Source organism: Panthera pardus, unplaced genomic scaffold (assembly GCF_024362965.1).
Source record: "Panthera pardus isolate Hobbes unplaced genomic scaffold, ASM2436296v1 HiC_scaffold_3, whole genome shotgun sequence".
NCBI classification, from domain to species: Eukaryota; Metazoa; Chordata; class Mammalia; order Carnivora; family Felidae; genus Panthera; species Panthera pardus.
In genome coordinates, this window is record NW_026526876.1 from 49,463,595 (window position 1) to 49,477,985 (window position 14,391).

Genomic DNA, 14,391 nt, shown 5'->3' on the forward strand with positions numbered 1-14,391 from the left:
ATGCTGTCCTCTCATTGATCACTACAGCCCAGGCTTCTAAACCCAGCTGCCCCTGGAGGTGGGACTGGCCTACCTCACCTGCCCTTGGAAATCTAGGACAGGTAAGAGGCTGGGAAGGCGAGGTATGTGTAAGCCTCCGGCTACTATTGAAGGAAGCCTTGGGAGATGTTGGCAAGACACAACAGGCACAGGCCCCAAAGACCTGGATTCCTGTCCCTGTTTAGCTGTGTCCTGGCTATGTGACCATGGGCAAGTCTAAGATACCTGCCTCATTCTTTGTGACACGGGGAGAATTCTCCAAGTTGGGGGCACTTGAATGAGGTCACCCACAGAGGTGCTCAGTGCACCTAGCATGGGGCTTCTCTCTTGTCCCATCAGTTTACAGAAGTGGCATCTTGGTCTCTTCATTGCCTGCAGGCCTGGAAAATCCTCAGTGATGTTGACTGGTTAATGCCTGGGGTGAAGGCAGCTGGAGCTGCTAATGTTCCAGAGCAGGCCTTCAAAACTTCACCCTGCAGGGGACCATCCTCCAGAGACCCCTGCCCTCAGAGTTTAGCCTTTCCCCTGCTTAGAAATGTGCACCTTAGAGCTGGGCCTGACCACTCCCCTGTCTCCCCCTGTAGGACCCTCTCTGCATATCTGGGGTTCTGTGGGATCTGCAGAGAAGGGGATCCCCAGAAACTCCTGGGGAGAAGGAAGTAGAAGGGCAGACTTGCCTCCGGGCCTCTTTTCCAGTCATCTGCTTGCTACTTCCCTCATATCTGGTAGAGGTGGGGAAACTGAGGCAAGAGGGAACCATGGAGACAAACCACAAATCCCCGAATTCTGGTAGGTGTGGAAGCAAGGTGGTGAACTGACTTCCCAGCCTCCTTGGGGATCTCTGGTGGCGGGGTGCGGTGGAACTCTCAGGAAAGAGGTGTCAGATGGTTGGCTGGAGACCGAAGGAGCTAGGAGAAAAGAAGGACAGGAGCAGTCTGGGATGAGTAAGTCGAGGGTAAGGGGACAGATTTATTCAGTGGACAAACGTTCTGCAAATGTTTAGTGAGACACCTTATGTGGGCCAGGCACTCCTAGGATTCAGGGACCCAGAGGGACAAAGTCCCCACCCTGGGGGAGCGTCCATGGAATCAGGCTGCTTGAGGCTTGACTCCAGGTAGCTTCCCCCAACCACCTAACATCCCTGAGTCCCTATTTCATCATCTGTAAAATGGAGGTAAAATGTCTACCTCGCAGGACTATTGTGAATGTTAGATGTGTGGAAGGTGCTTAGCACCGGGGTTGGCATTTAATGACTGAACTGCTGTGGGTTTTGTCAGTGTTATGGTGGTCACTAGCTCCCGAGAGTGTGACCTTGAGTAGCTGCTCACCTTCCGTGAACGTTGGGTTCCTCATCTAAGAGAAGGGTTTATAATTTCTACCCTCCCCACCTCACAGGACCCTGTTGTGGGGCCTAAACCAATTGAGATAATGCATGGGAAAGATCCACGTAAATTGTGTGTGTATCAGAGACCTTAGCATTTGTGCTCCATCGATCCTTCAGGCTGCCCGAGCTGGGGAGTGTCAGTTGTGTGGTGCCCTGGCAGTTCATGTCAGGATGTTTGTTCCTAGACCTCCGGGGCTGGAACTGAGGTGCTGGTGGAAGTGTGGAGATGAGAGCCAGCCTTGAAGATTGCAGCATTTTCCCAAAGGCCTAGGGAAGTCAGTACATAAATCTCAGAGACTGAGATGGGATCAACCCTTCCCCCCACCCCAACTCCAGGCTAGAAGCTGGGTAGGGCTGTCTGCTGAAGTCAAGGGTCCTCTCTCCCCTCTGTGAGTATCCTTTTTTCTGTGAACCCTTCCCTGCCAGGCCTAATTCCTGCTGCCCAGCTACAGAACAACCCAAGGAAAAATAATACAATGGGCTTTACCCTAGAGGTTTTTGATGTCTGCCTCCCAGCATCTCATACAGAGGAGGAGAAGGTGCCTGTCACCTCCATGAGTGTTTATTAGTGCTTGGGGTTCTCTGACCCCAACTGCTCAACCAGCTGGCTGAGTGGTGGTGCTGGCCAGGGCTCAGTTTGGGCTCAAACCGCAAGAGGAGACTCCCATCTGGGAGCATTAGGATTGGGGGCAACCCTCCTCCCCTGGGAAATGAGCTGTAGGAGGCAGTGTGGTAGAATAGGAAGTCCATGGGTATTGGGGTCAGCTGGCCTGGGTTCCAGTCTCTAGTGCTGGGGGTGTCTTGGACAAGATGGGATGGTAATAGGACTCACTCTGGAGGGTGGATACACAACTTGCATGAGATCACCTGTGCAATGTACCTTAAACTGAATTCAAGCCTTGCTGTCCAGAGGGTCACTTAACTGGAATTTGGGCAGTTTTGTGGCTTCCCAACCCCCTACCCTCACTGCTTTTCTCAGTTCATTGATTGATCCATTAAGTGAAAGGCATCACAGGGAATGAGTAAGGTGCCATCCAGTTGGGGGATAGGACGTGAGCAGAAAATCCCAGAGTATACTTCCTTTCCAGGAGGACAGCAGAGAAGAAAAAGAGCTTTTCTGGCTGGGAGATACCAAGAAGGTCTCATAAAACAGGGAGTATTTCTCAGATGGCTCCAACTGCCTGACAGGTGGAGAAGAAAAGGGGTGCCCGGTAGAAGGCATGGAATGGGCAAAGGCTGGAGGTGGAAAACCTGAGGACACAGCCACAAAACTGCAAATAGATTGCTTTCCTAGAGCAAAGGGTAAGTGACATGAAACTGAAAGGGAGTTGTCCCAAATTCCTGGATTATTATCACAAAAATGCGCTATGTCAGGGAAGAGCATAGGAGGCTAAATTATTTGGATAATTACTGAAATGTTCTTTCAAATCCCTGGATCTGTTCTGCTCCCTTAAGGTGGCCCACCTCGTTTTTCTTTCCCCTCCAGAATGACAGGCTTCAAGAAATAACAGTGAAGGGAAATATCCCCCAAAGGACATCCCTTTCCCTTCTTCTTCCTCCTCTCCCTCAGCTTCCCATTGTGGCCTTGACACCATTCCCACCCCTCCAAGAAAGAAGGTTGTGTAGGAGGAACATGCAGGGGATGGGGGGGGGGGGGGCGAAGGCAGAGATAGGTGGTCTGCAAAGTGTCCTTGGATAACCAGGAGGGATGGCCTTGTGTTGGAGATGTCGGGGCCACGTTTCATGCTTGTGTCCCTGAAGGCAGATACACGTGGGGGAAGAATCCTGTTCTCTGCCAGAAATACTCATGTCGAGTGATTAACATTAAAGTGGGCTCGCAACTCTTCTTCTTTCCATTATACCAAAAGAAGGGGATGGAGTTTGGGTAGCAGAGGTGGAAGAAGGAGGGGGAGAGAGGAGGGAGAGGAGGCAGAGCTGCCTGCTTTATTTTTCTTATTCCTGGAGCAGGCTGGCAGAGCCTGTCCCTAACAGACAGCAGGCAGCAGGCGAGAACACAGGCTAAATGAAAAGACAACTTCGGTCCTTTCCCTCCCTGCTTCTGGCTCACTCTCTGTCTTTCTGTCTCTCTATCTCTGACTCAGGAGACAAATCCCGGGGGACTCCTAGGGCCCGCTGTGCTTCCCGTGAGTTTCATGGGGTGGGTATGATTTTGTTTCTTCTCATTTTAGACTGAGCTTGGGCTCTCTCATGCCCAGTTACTGAGTGTGGCTTTGGTTCTCTTTGGAGCACCCGGGGTGAGTAGAGAGCCCACATTTCTCTCTCATTCTTCCAGAGTCCAGCTAGTGTTCGATGGGCTGCCAGTCCTCTGTGGGGAATCTTCAAAGGGCCAGGGCCCCTCCTCCCAACCATGTCCAAAAGGATCCAAATAACTTTAATTTCTACATGTTCACCTTCCTATCAGTTCTTTCTGGAGTATCATTGTCTTCAGGGGCATTTTTGTTACTGAGTAGCTGAAAGTTCCTGGGCCCTGTGACCTGATGTAGCCTTTTTGCCACAGTGGGATGAGGGCCGTTGATCTCCCTTTACAAATGGAATCACCGAGGCTCACGAACAGTGTTAACAGCCAAGTCTGGATTTGTACCCAGTTCGTCCCTTCTCTGGTGTGGGGCTCTTTCCCAGGGGCTGCATGCCCTGCCTGACCTTCCTCTGGGTTTCTTGCTTTCCCCTAACATCCACCCACATGGACATTTTCAGGCTTCAAGTCCACTGTCTTGTGATTTTAATGGCCACATGGTGTCCCATTATGTTGCTGGACTGCCACTTTGGTCCCTCTTTCATTGTTGGGTGAGAGGCATCTAATTTCTTATATAATAAATGCAACTACTATTCATTTTCAAATTACATCCATTGTCTTTTTCATCCCCAGTATGTTCCAGGAGTAGGTTCAGGATTGGCAGGTGGGCCCTGCCTCTCAACCAGGGTTGGGGTGGTGGTCAGTGCTTGGTATCTTGACCCGGAGTGTGATCAATGCACTTTAGGAGGGGAATGGTGTCAAGGACACAATGGGAAGCTGAAGGAGAGGAGGGAGAAGAAGGGAAAGGGATGTCTTTTGGGGGATATTTCCCTTCACTGTCATTTCTTTAAGCCTGTCATTCTGGAGGGGAAGGAAAAACGAGGTGTGCCTCCACCCAGAAGAGGTTACAACCATCACTTTAGGAGCTGGCATGCTGGTGCAGTGTATATTCTGTGTGTGTTCTACCAGGTAGAGCCTAGACCCACATCACTGATAATAACACAGCTTAGCTCAGCTCGGCATTTCTCTGAGCCACCACCACATTAAAAACCCAAGGGCTGAAGTGACCCAGAGTATAAATCTCCCTCAAACATTGGCCAGGAAATTTAACATTAGCTGAATGGCCAATGTATCAATAGCTGGCTTAACACGGAACTACTAATGCATTTCCCAAAACAGGTAACAAGATTTAGAGACTGAACATGGTTAAAAGGGATAACCATAAAGTTCAGTCTTTAGCCATAACACATCTGTTTGGTGTAAAGCATACATTTTATGAACAGGGTGGGTAATTTGAGAAAAGGGATCAACTTTAGGAAGAGACCCTTATTTCAGTCCAGTTGAAGAGAGTCTTGTGGTTGAGGTGGCAGATGGGGATGGGAACACGTCTGGGGTGTGAGGCTCTTATGAGGTGGCAAAGGAGGGAAGCAGAGGACACTGGTCACTGTGGAGGGATGAGGAAGGGCCAGATCCAATCCAGGGGAAAGTGAAGGCACAGAGCAGGAAGGGACATGCCTGGGGTCAGGATTGGATTCCTGTGGAGTTCCAAGGATCTGAGCCAAGCTGCCTCCTGGTTTTGCAAAGCATGGATATTAATAAGGGTGATTAGTAATCATGACGTGTGAATAATAAGGGGATGGTTAATTGTCCTGGTTATGATGAACAGCAGTCACTGGGAGATGGTGGGGGAGTTGGGACCCCCCAACACACACATAGTCACATGTGAACTGTTCTTGGCTGCTGCTTATAAGTCCACAAAGCCAGCAATGTAAAGGGGTATCAGTATTGTTAAAAATGGAACCTAATAAGGCAGAATTTTAAAATTCATTCATAATTTCCTCCTATATAATATGAAAGCATATGTTCCCAGCAGAAAATTTAGAAAATACAGAAATACCAAGGAAGAAAACAAAAACCAGTATAAACACCTTGATGGATATATCTTCTTCGTCTTCTGTGTGTATATAAACATAAACTATTTTTCAAAATAGAACAAAACACAATTAGGATTATATTCTGCATGGTATTTGGTAACTTGATTTTTTTTTTTTTAACTTACAAACATTCATGTGTACTTCTCCATGGGATTATCTTTGAGAATATGATCTTTGTTTTATGAGGGGAACAATATTTTGGGCAAGGAGGAGCCCATTCAAAAAGAAGTGCATCCTTTCCTGTCTCCTCTGGGTGGAGAGGTGGGGGATCATCTTTAGGACTATGGGAGGGAAGTACCATGGGGCAGGCTAGCTCAGTGGACCCCTGTGGATCAGGAAATGGGCAAGGAAGGGGGCAGTGCAGTGTCAGACCCTGAGCTTGGAGGAGGAAAGTACCCTCTGAAAACATACAGTTTTTTTTTTTCATACTCGGTTGAAAATAGACAATAGCCAGATCCTTCATTGGGCAGAACTAGGGCCCAGTGCCAATGTTAGTACATGGTCTTGCAGAAATCCTGAGCCTCAGTTTTTCCATCTGAATGTAGAAGAAACAGTGCCTACCTCTGGCCCACCTCCTGGAGGTCTTTCATCAAGGACTGAGACATGACTCCCCTTAAGAATTTGAAGATCATTGAGACTGGAGCTCCCATGAAAGGGAAAGAAAGCCAATCTCTGGGTTCTAGGGAGGGGACATCTGCAAGAAGGTGCATCCTCTTTAGGGGGCTGACTTTCCTCATGTAGGTTGTGGAGCTGCACTTGGCAGGGTCTGGTATCCTTAGAGCTTCCAGTTCTGAACTCCAACTTCCTCTAATAAGCCACATTGGGCCTTGCTATAGGGAGCTTCCAGACACCTGGCTTGTTCCAGGGTGAGGGAGGATCAATAATGCTGCTGCTTCAGGGGTCCTGTTCTTGAGAAGCTTACAGGTGGAGCCACAGACTGTCTGTCCCATGGTTGGACCACTGTGGAAAGAGCATTTTTCTGGTTTGACCGAAATGAGGGATTGTTATTTCACCCTTCCTAAAAATGGGAAAGTGCATGACAATGATTGTTGGCCTGACCTCAAGGGCTTTCCCACTGACACCATTCTGCTCAGCTCCACAGAGCTCTGAGGCATCTACCTCTACCTCTGCATTGCTTGGCACCCACCTTCCCAGCATTTGTGGACTGAATGAGAGGGATGCCATAGGACCACTCCTATACATACTTGGCACTTTGTTATTATTCCTATGCAATTGTCATTCATTATTCATCCACCTTATGAATGAGATTTATCCACTATCTATTTCATGAATAGCATTCCCACTACCTGCTGGCTCTGTGGCCACCCCAAGGTGCTTCACCTCTTAGTCCTCAATGTCCTCATCTGTAAAATGAGGCTACTATAATGGTACCTATCTTGTAATATTGATGGCAGGAATAAAATGAAATAGTAAATGTATATCATCATCACTGCTACTTCTGTCCTGTGTCAGGCACTGTGGATAAAGAGGTGACTAAGATGCTGGCTCAGTTGGTAGGGCATGCGACTCTTGATCCCTGGGTTGTGAGTTCAAGCCCTACGTTGGGTGTAAAAGATTACTAAGAAAAGAATCTCAGAGAGAGAGAGACAGATGACTAAGAGGCCTAAAACACCAATCCTGCTCTCAGGGAGCACAAAATCAGCTGCAGAAGAGCCCTCAGGTCTGGGAACACAAAGAAGAGTGCCTCCTTCCAGGTGAGTAGGATTTTGACAGGCAGCCCCCATCCCCACCCTGTGCTTGCTCCCAGCTATGGCTCCCCAGGACCCCACCCAGTGTGCAGCTTTCTCCAGTCTTTAAAAAGCTAAGCCAGCCCCTCCCCCAGTTCCCCTCTGCTGGCAGCAGCGTGGAGGCTGTTTGGAGAGGTGACAAAAAATTAAAATTAAAGCTAAATTAAAAAGAAGATTCCCATTTCCTCTCCCCATCGCACTTTCCACCTTAATTTTATCGCATCTTCCTTCTCGTTTTATTGACTTTTAGAAGTATTGCCACAAGATTTAGTGTGGAGCAGGAGGGGAGGTAATAAATGTGTACTCCTCTAGCCTCCAATTAATGCTGCCAGGGGGTGGGGCCTGGGGGAGAAGAAGGGGGCTGCCTCTGGGTGTGAAGCCCCTAGGGACAAGGAAAATCCAAGACCACAGAGGTAGGGGAGAAACACCCCCCTAAGGTGGGGGCAGTTGTTGCTTTGGGCTTTTGTCCCCTCCCTGGGCCCGTTTCCTGGTGACCTAGAGAATCAGTCGGAACTGTTCTAATCCGTGCAGGAAACAGAAATCAGAATTTACAGTCTCCCTGGGCTGGCTTTACAAACAACTCCAGAAGTCTCCCCTCCCTCAAACTCCACCCATATTTCCTAGGACGAAGATTCCCCACCCACCAAACAGATCTTTATTTAATTTAATTTTATTTCATGCTCTGTTGCTGCAAGGCAGTTTTTCCTCTCCTTTCTCCACCCTCCCTTCTTTCTTCCTCTATTTTTTTTGCTGCCCCCCCCCCCCCCGCCCAATCACTAATATCATTTTTCACCCACCCACAGCGACGCAGCGTATTTTCTTCTGCCCTTAATGGCCCCGGTTTCCCCTCAGTATTTAAGCGGAACAAGACAGAGGTAAGTGGCAAATAAACAGCGGTTCCTATTTACGCTGGCAATTTCTGTTGATCGTGGAGAGGCTGCCTTGAAATTAACTCTGCGGCTGTCTGCTGCGGAGGAATGTCTGCCATGCACTGAGGGCCACCGGCTCCCTGCCATCCATTACAGCCCCTCCCGGTTATCCGCCTGGGTTACAGTGGAGTGAATGGAGTGGGTGGGTGGGTGCGGTCAGCTGGTGCCCCAAGGTGTTCTTTTTTTTAAAAACAGGCCCCTTCACCTTCTTGGCCTTGGCCTTTCACCTCTAGAGACCCGTGGTTGTCCCAGTGTGGTCTTGGCCAGCAGTATCAGCGTCCTTCACCAGGGAACTTGGTAGGAATTCAAATTCTCTGACCATCATGTCCCAGAAAACTCTGGGGGTAGCATCCAGCAATCTGTTATATATTTTTTTAACTTTATTGAGGTATAATTCACATACCATAAAGTTTACCTGTTTTAAGCATACTGTTCGATGACTTTTTAATAAGTTTATTGAGTTAGGCAACAATCCTCTGAACCCAGTTGTAGAACATTTCTATAACCCCACTAAAATCCCTAGTGTCTGTTTACAGTTAATCCCTTACCCACCCCAGCCCTAGGCAACCACTAATCTACTTTGTGTCTCCATAGATTTGTTCTGGAGGATCTTTTGAATCTGGCTTCTTTTACTTAGCATAATGTTTTGTTAATTGTTAACAGCTTTATTGAGATATAATCCACATTACCATACAACGAATCCATTTAAAGTGTACAATTCAATGGCTTTTTAGTATTCACAGTTGTGCAACCATCACCACTATCAATTTTAGAACATTTTCATTACCCCAAAAAGAAGCCCCATACTCCTTAGTTGTCACCTCCAAATCCCCCCATCCCTTCGCCCAAGGCAATCGGTAATCTACTTTCTGTTTCTAATACATTTGTCTATTTTGGATATTTTATATAAATAGAATCATATAAAACGTGGTCCTTTGTGACTGGCTTCTTTTACCTAGCATAATGTTTTCAAGGTTCATCCACATTGTAGCAGGTGCCAGTACCTTTGTCCTTTTTATTGCAAATAGCATTCCAATGCATGAATAGGCCACATTTTGTTTATCCATTCACCACTTCATGGACTTTTGGGTTGTTTCCAGTTTTTGGCTTTCATAACAATGCTGTGAAAATTCAGTACATAAAATCCGGTACGCGTGAACATAAGAAATCTGTATTTTAATCTGATCTTGCTGAACTTGAGAACCACTGCTCTAGGCCTCATCCCCCATCTCTCTTCTAGATCTTTCCTTAACTCTCCCATCTTCCAACATCAAGTGCCCTCCTTCCAGTGGTTTCCTTCTTTCATCCCCTGAACAAACATTCATATAGCACTTACTGTGTGCCCGGTTTAGGTTAGGGTGGGCTGGTGGCTAAAGGAGCAGAGAGTATTGGTCATTCCCAACTTCCTGAAGAGCAGGCTTGGGACTCCTGGACAGTCACTTAGTGAGAAGCCCCTCCAGCACCCCAGCTCTGTCCATCCACCCCTATCCCTTTCACAGCTCCTCAGATAAGTCAAGCAGACCTACAGGCCCAGTGACTGTGGAGTGTCACACACACAGGCTAATCTACTGGCAGAAGTGACTGTGTATATTTCCTTAACCTCTGCTGCCTCAGTGTTCTCAGCTGGTAAAGTGGGTGTGCTAGTGCTGACCGGCAGGAATGCCTGGGTCATCACGGATTCGTGTGCAGATTCTGACTACTGCTCCGGACCCTCAACCCCACTTTTCCACTGAAAGTAGGTCACTGGGTCGACTTCAAACCCCTCCCGTTCCTACGTCCTGCCTTGTCACCTACTCCTAGTCCGTGAGCCCCCCCCCCCCGCCCCCCCCCCCAGCCTTCCTTCCCCGGAGCACACTGCCACCTCCTCCCCTCTCCCTACCGCAGCCCCCTCCAGTACTGCCCTGTTCCCCGCCACTGCGCCAGAAGGCTCCAGGCTCTCCTTCCCCCTCTCACCAGGAGTGAAGCCCTGCCTGGGCGCCTGAGGCCTTGAGCTACCTTCAGAAACCTTTGAAAACGCAAGGTCTTTTGGAGCCACCGGGTCCAATCCAGACCATGCCCGCGCGGAATGCTTCTCAGCCTGGGGGAGGGGGTGGGGGGGGGGTGGCTTGTGTACCTCCACTCCCCGGTGTTTCGGGAGCCCCTGCTCGATGCCCCGAAGCCCGCCCCGAATGTGAGGGTGTCCCGTTCTCTCTGCCAGGTGTGAAAGCAGCCCGCGGGCCGCCCGCCGCCCGCCGCCCGCCGCCCGCCGGGGACGGCGTCTCCATCAACCCGCTCTGCTACCTGGGGGCCTTCGCTCTCGGTTTCGGTCTGTCCCCTTCTTCGACCCCTCTCGGGGAACGCTCCTTTTCCTTCCAGGCACTCCCGGGCGGCGAGCGGAGCGCGCGCGGCCGCACCTCCCGCCCGGCGGTAAAGCTCCTCATTAGCGTGTTTGTTTTTATTGGACGCACAATCGCCGTAATGGGCGCCGGGCGCGCTCTCTAATTACAGCTATGAATATTCATAGCGGGGGGGGGTGTGCTCCGGGCAGGGGGAAGCCGGGGCGGGGGCCGGGGGTGGGCCGCGCACCCGGCCTGGGCGCCCGGAGAGGCGGGTGGGGTCGGGTGGGGGGAGGCGTTGGTCTCTGGGGGCCCGGAGCGCCGCGCTGGGTTCCGCGCAGGGTGGGTGGGATCACCGCCCCGGCCTGGGTCAGGCGTTCCCCGGAGCCCTCAAACCGAAGCGCCAACTTCCTCCCGCGCTTTTTTTTTTCTTTTAATTTTTCATTTCCTTTCACCTTGGCTGCTTGGCATGGGTGATTTGGGATCTAGAGATGGTCCCACCGCACAGTGCGAACTCTAGCGCTTCCTACTTCCCTGGCCTCCGCCTTGGTCTTCTTGGAGGGCTCTCTCATTTTGGCTGGGCTCGGTAAAGGGGAGCGGGTGCCTTGTGAGTTAAGAGATTTAGTCACTTGTGGAATGACTTTATTTTATAGCGACTTCCTCCCCGACTGAGTGATGTTGCATGCATTGGTTGTATTTATAACTTAATAGCTTTTCTCAATTTTATTATACTTTTTATGATACTTGTGGCTTTATGGGACTTCATAATTTTTCTCAGATTCATTAAATTCAGCTGAGGGTGGAGCTAATGACAGGAGCAGGTACCGGATTACAAGATGGCAGGCTAGCAGGTAGGGTGCCGCCCTCCCCAGGCATTCCGCCTTTGACTGACTGGTGGTGGTGATGGTGATGGGTCTCTGAGGTGATCTTGGCTTCGTTTTCTCATGTGGGGCCTGGGGGTTCAAAGAGAGCCTGCCTGACAGAACCCTGTCCAGAGTTATCCCACCTTTGCTCATGGACTGCATCTGACTTGGGTCCTCTCATTCTCTCCAACAGAAATTCCCACAGCCAGAGACACTTCCAGCCCAGATGGCCAAACTTCCCATTTTACAAATGGGAAAACTGAGGCTTGGAGAGAGGCTGTTACAGAAGTAGGAACAGCAGACCCATGTCTCCTTAACTCCCAGCCCAGGCCTCTTTCTCCTGGTCTCTGCCGATTCAGCAGTGGCTTCAAATACTTTAGCTTAGCCTCCAATTTCCCTCCTCCCCCCAAATTGCATGTCCTGTTAAGAGCTTCAGAGGGAGAGTGCATTCATAATAGTTAACCATATGGAGCACATGCCTTCTGTCCTTCAATTTTCACAGCAGTCCTGCTAGAGTAGCTACTAGTATTTATTTCCATTTTACAGATGAGGCAGCAGAGGCACAATGAGATTAGAGCATTTGCTCAAGGCAATGCTGAGGTAAAGAGGGTCAAGTCTTCTGTACTTGGCAGTGATCACATCTATGCAGTCAAAGCTCAGATTATTTGCAAATTTTCCGGATGCCTTTTCTCTCCAGGAAATCTTTTTGTTAGGAGGAGGTGGGTAGGAAGAGCAAATAGTCTGGAGGACAATCAGAGTGAGAGCTCTTAATTCCTGAGCTGTGATCTTGGTTGAGGAAGAGGTGGGTCAGCTGTGGGTGGAAATGATGGTGGGTGGCAGTGCCATAGACTCTCTGTCTCTGTCACCCTGGGAAACCTCTGGCATCTAGAAGGGTAGCAGCTCCTCTTACATGGATGACTTTAATTGAGTTCTAGTCCCCTGTCCGACTCAGAGTCTCCCAGGGGCCTGTAAGCCTCTTCTATTTCTGAGGCTCCAATGCATTAAAAAATGAAGAAATACCAAACATGGTTGCAAAAGTGTCATCTGATTTACATTCCACAAGTTAACACTTTTAACTCACAAAAAGACGATGCATGTAAGTGTGCCTCTCACAAAGTCATTTCATGACTGAGAAAATTATGAAGATAAGATAAGCTCCATGACAGCAGGCTTTCTGTGCCTTGGTTTGTTCCCGGCCCTAGCTCCAGCACGTCGAGCAGTAAGTATATGGCACACAGTAAGAGCTCCAGCATCTTTGCTGCTCTTCTGATGCATGAATGATGCACTCCTGGCAGTGCAGGCCAGGTTAACACCGGAAGAGAAACACCGTCTTCTTTCAGCTCTGTTGGGGAGTCCCTGTGGCTGTCAACATAACCCCATTTGGAGATCATGACAAAGGTGTAAGTTGAGACCTGCGGTGGCTATGGGACCAGAGCACAGTGGCCATCCTGCTCTGTTCCCTCCCCGCCTCTTGTCCCTCATCGGCTTTAGTGCTGCCACACTTCTTTCCTTCCCTGCTCTTCTCAGGATCTGCCTCCCTCAGGGAGTCTTCCTGGGCTGACCTTGCCAACCCATTTCCTCATGGTCGGGTTGCTCAGACCATGTCAGTCAGAGGCTCTGGACCCTTGAACTATGGACCTTGGTGGGGGAAGGAGCCCTGGAGTTCTTGCAAAGGGGTCTGCTGATTTCCACTTGTGCCTACTATTGCTGCCAACAGAGATTCTCTCTTGTTTATGTCTGTGTTTTAACTTTTTTCCCCAAGAATGTGGTGATGAGTATAATTAAAATTCCTTTAAAAGTGTGCCTGGATGGGGGCGCCAGGGTGGCTCAGTCAGTTAAGCATCCGACTGTTGATTTTGGATCAGGTCATGATCTCACGGTTCATAGGTTCAAGTTCATTGGGCTCTGCACTGACAGCACGGAGTCTGCTTGGGATTCTCTTTCTCTCTCTCTTTGCCCCTCCCCCACTCACACTCTATCTCTCTCTCTCTCTCAAAATAAAAAAAATAAACATTAAAAAAAAAGTGTGCCTGTATTTATTATAGCTTTGGGCCATTAGGCACTTCTTCAACTTGCGGTATTTAGAGGTAGAGCCTCTAGTGTGCTTGTGAGCGCATGGGTGGTGGGGTGGTGAGTAACTTTTGGATGCTAAGAAGATCGTAGGAATCTGGAGAAGTGGACAGTCCTGTTTCAGAGGATGCTATCTTGTTCTGTTCACAACCCGTCTGGCTCACCCCTCATGGGGCATGGCCATGTTGTGATGTGCATATACTTAGAAAGTGTGTTCAGTTTCTTGGATGAAACTGGCAGGAATAAGCCCCTGGGGAGAGCAGTGGTAGAAAGGGTGTGGAGTCAGGGGGCCTGGGTTTGTATTCTTGCTCTACCTGTTAACTAGTGAGTCATCTTGAGCCAAATCACAGCCTCTCCAAGCTTTGGTTTCTTCATGTAAAATGAGTGGAAGAAAACCCAGCTCACTCAAGGGGTGGTGATGACCAGGAAAAATCTTATAAATTATAAAGTGCCAAATTAGCTATCATGTGGTAACCATCACCCTTTGAATTCTTTACATGCATGCCAGGGGCACTCCGCAAGTCTGCTGGATGAAATAAGAGACACAGAACAACCAGCCAAATGGAAAATGAACTGGAGTCTGTCCCTCCCCCCTGCCCACCCCAGCTCCCACCTTGAAGCTCCCATGGCTTGAGCGAGAGCTGTGCCCCAAGCCCAACCCTGCTCGGTGCCTCCATTACAGACCTCGGGTACATGGCCCTCAAGATGCATTTGTAATTTTTATTGTTATATCTTTTAATTTTATTTTGCTCTCCCTGCTGTCTTGAGCAGGGGAGATAGGGAGCTGGTATTTATGGCTGCTCCCGCGACCTACCTCTTAGAATGTATGTATCAGTTAATTTAATCTCCCCTAGT